The following is a 3,763-nucleotide window of genomic DNA, read 5'->3' on the forward strand; positions in this document are numbered from 1 at the left end:
ATAGATGCACCCAAGGGAGCTGCTCAGGTAAGGTTCTATAAATCATATGGCAAAGGGTCGGAGCCGGGGGGGGGGGTAAGGGGGAGGGCACAGATGAGCTGTGTTTTTCAAGTGTTCATTTTATCCTAAAAGGTTGTGGAAGGGCCTGCACAGGTGGATGCCATGACCAACCCCTGCCACTAGGTGGTGCTCAGATGCCAGCACAGGCTGGTAACAGGAGGGTTTTCCCTAGTGCTTGGGAAAACCTGTGGAGTCGTTGGCCTCGCCTCCTCCCTGGACTGGCCACAGGTCATTATGACCAACTAACACTGGGCTAAAATAGCCTCTGTCGCTAGCCCCGAGGAAGGCGTGTTACTGAAGGAAACATCTGGGACAATCCCAAAGCAAACAGTCACACAGACGGGGTCTCAAGAACAGTCCCTGACCACTGGGCATTATTTGTACATGCGAAGTCATTAGCGGAACAGTGACCAAATATTTGCTGAAGGCTTTCCGGGAGCACTGAGGACAGGAAGGTGGCCAGCGGTGCAGTGATGAGGTCAGTGGGCGCTGGAGGAATGCAGGGGTGGGGCATAGGGGAAAGGAGGAACATTGTGTGGAGAAGAATTTGACTGACAGGTCAGGCAGCCATAGAGGAAACACAGATGGTGGGGGAACCTGGGGCAAAGGCCTTGAGGTGGGAGAGAGCAGGCTGACCCCCAGTTCACTGGACCAGGAGTTCTGATGGGAGATGAGTGGGCTCCTTAGGGGGTCTTAGCAAAGGAAGAAATACTCAGGGGCATGATAATTCTTAAACCAACCGCATTCGAAGTGTCTCCGGAAGCAGGACCTGAGAGCGCAGAGCAGAGCGGGGGGCCTGGCTGCCGCGGGCTTCACACTGACTTCACTTGGAAGGGCCTTGACAGGGCCCAGACCTAGAGGTCACTGGCCCCCAGTGACTGATAGTGATTTGTAGTGCACCCAGGATTCATACTGCCACAGTGTATACATGCCACAGTGCAGACATGAACAGCAGGGCAGCGTGTGCGTGTGTGCATGCGTGAGTACGAATACAGATCAGCAGGACGTTGGGATCAGAGGTGGCTCTGATGTTCTTAGCTCTGCAAGTCTTTTTGAGTTTTTGAGTTTTTGGCAGTTTAAGATGTGTTAAGGATGAAACCTGTCTCCAGAAGTACAGTGTGTGTGGGAGGGGTGGGGTTAGTCTCCTCAGTCTACGTTGCATGAGCATCAGGTCAGATCCTCCTGGGTGCGTTGGCCTTAGCCTGGATACAGGAACTTTGAGATGGGGATCCTTGGACAGAGGCCCACGTAAGAGACACTGATGTGTGGAGGAGGGCTGGATAAGCCAGCTTCAGAATGACCCTCAGTTCACAGACCTGTGCAGTTTCTCCTCTGTGAAAGCGTTTGAGGTCTCCACCTTACAGAGTTAGCGATCATATGAGGCCGTGCGTGTGCAGACGCCCACCTCTCTGCCTTCTGAGATGCCCAGCCCAGAACTCTGCAGCCATCCTGAGAGGCCCTGTCTGCATCTGCTGACCCAGGGCGAGCCGCCCGTTTCCCTCTGTTGCTCTGTGGCTTGCAGCCTGCAGGGGGCAGCAGTGGGATGCACAGTCTCAGCCAGGCCTCCCCACCCCACCCCTGGGCTGCTCGGCTTTCCCTACAGTCTGGAATTGCAAAGTTCCCTTTTGTGCCACAATGCATACTGCTTGGGTCGATTTGTTTTTAAATGGATGATGTTTGAGGTTCCTTTATGAAGGCTCTTCACATCTGGCATTCAAAGAAAATAATCAGTTAGACTGTCGGCCGATAGCAGCTCGGATGAAATTTGGGCCTACTTTCCAGTCAAACAGCGCCTCCCGGCTCCACAGGCTCCTGCCGGCTCCCTCCTTCTCTTCTTGTGACCTTTTATCTCTGCGGGAGCCCAGACTAGAAAGAGGGTTCTGGGAATGTGGTGTGTTTCTCATTAAGTTTCTGCCGCATAAAAGTCATGTGACTCAAAGCTCCCCCCTCCACTTCTTCACCCCATGAATCTACAATAACTCTCAATGTTTAGATTTGATTTGACTCGAGATGACTGTAAACACATAATCTTGTTGATCTGAAATGAGAAAAATCTAAAATCCAAACCCAGTTTTCAGTTGCTGGTATTTCTGGGTAGTGAAACAGAAGACCACCCCTTCCCGCCCCCACGAAAAGAAATCAGTCTGCCAAAGCCCGAGCGGCCCCTTGTCCCTCGCTCTTCCCATGTCTTTAACTATCTTTCTTTGAAAGGTGAAGATTGTATTGCGAGGTGGCCCTAGGCTTCTGAGGGAAGGAAAGCTGGGGCTGCGAGGGAAGCCTTGAGGAGGGTCCCCACCTGTACTAGCTGCTCACATTCACTGCGTCTGTGGGAAGTGACACGCTCTGACTCTAGTGGCCTGTGGCCGCAGAGAGGTGTGTGTGTGTGTGTGTGTGTGTGTGTGTGTGTGTGTGTGTGTGTGTGTACGGTGGTGAGGTTAACAATCTCCTTTCTCCTTTCCCGAGGTCAGGCTGGAAGCTCTAGCCTGCCCATGAATGGAAAACCACTACTTTGGGCAGCTGGTGGCCCAAAACAGACACGGAGCTTCCTACCCAAGGCAAAGGCCTGTGTGGACACGAAGAAGAGTCCCACCTGTGCAGGTGAGCTTCATAGCTGGTGTGATGGGCGGGAGGAGTCCCCCTCTTCCCCCCCCCCCCCCACCGATGCCCCGGAGCTCAGCACTGATGGTTCCTCCCCCATTCCCCATCCCCCATTCCCCATCCCCCACTCCCCCCCCCCCCCCATTTCTGCTTTGTCTGAAAACAGCCAGGTCTTTAGAATGATCTGGTCCTCAGGTGGGAGTGCAGGCGGCTGTCTCAACTCTGCCTCACTTTCCCCTGTCTTTTGTCCTTCCTCAACATCCTGGGTTAGTACTTTACTCTTTTCAAAGTCTTTATTGTAGCCCTTGGGTTCCAGCCCTGCTCCTCCCCGTTTGGGCTTCAGTTCTAGACAGTGGAGCAGAGTGTGGTCTCCAGCTGCAGTTCCCAGAAGACACTGGGCAAGTCCCTCCTATCCTGTATGCTTGTTCTTGCCTTTGTGCTTGCAAGTGGATCTGAGGTCTGCCGAACTCCTTTCTGATAGAGGATCTGTAGCCAGGGTCAGAAGACTCCTGGTCCCAAAAGGCTTTTTTTTTTTTTTTTTTTTTTTTTTTTTTTTTAATTACATTTAGGGCTGGAGAGATGGCTCATCGGTTAAGAGCACTGACTGCTCTTCCAGAGGTCCTGAGTTCAATTCCCAGCAACCACATGGTGACTCACAACCATCTGCAATGATCAGATGCCCTCTTCTGGTGTGTCTGAAGATAGCAACAGTGTACTTACATACATAAAATAAATAAATCTTTAAAAAAATTACATTTATTTATTTATTCATTATTTATAGATGGATATGTGTTTGCCACAGTGTATCTGTAGAGTTCAAAGGTCAGTTAATAGGAGAGGCTTTTAGGGGTCAAACAGCCTTGGCAGCAGGCTCCTTTACCTGCTGAGCCATCTTGCTGGCCGTGTTTGAGACATAGTTTTATGTAGCTAAGGCTGGCCTTGAACTCCCTATGTAGCTGAGGAGGATCGTGAACTCCTGATCTTCCTGCCTCTGGGCTATGGCTTCATCTTGTTTCCAGTGGAGTAAGACAGAGTTTTCCCCAGAGCCAGATATTGTGTTTTCTGAAACAAAATCCTGGTAACTAGCTTTCATCGATGCAAAGGA

General features: G+C 51.4%; 1 long non-coding RNA gene across 1 annotated transcript; it reads left to right on the forward strand.

Moving 5' to 3' along the window:
• Window positions 1–283: 283 nt before the first annotated feature.
• LOC143435397 (uncharacterized) lies at window positions 284–3,376 on the forward strand. The gene is made up of 3 exons (XR_013105644.1): window positions 284–538; window positions 2,529–2,658; window positions 3,228–3,376. It is a non-coding gene; the product is annotated as an uncharacterized LOC143435397 (long non-coding RNA).
• Window positions 3,377–3,763: the final 387 nt, after the last annotated feature.

Source organism: Arvicanthis niloticus, chromosome 21 (genome assembly GCF_011762505.2).
Source record: "Arvicanthis niloticus isolate mArvNil1 chromosome 21, mArvNil1.pat.X, whole genome shotgun sequence".
NCBI classification, from domain to species: Eukaryota; Metazoa; Chordata; class Mammalia; order Rodentia; family Muridae; genus Arvicanthis; species Arvicanthis niloticus.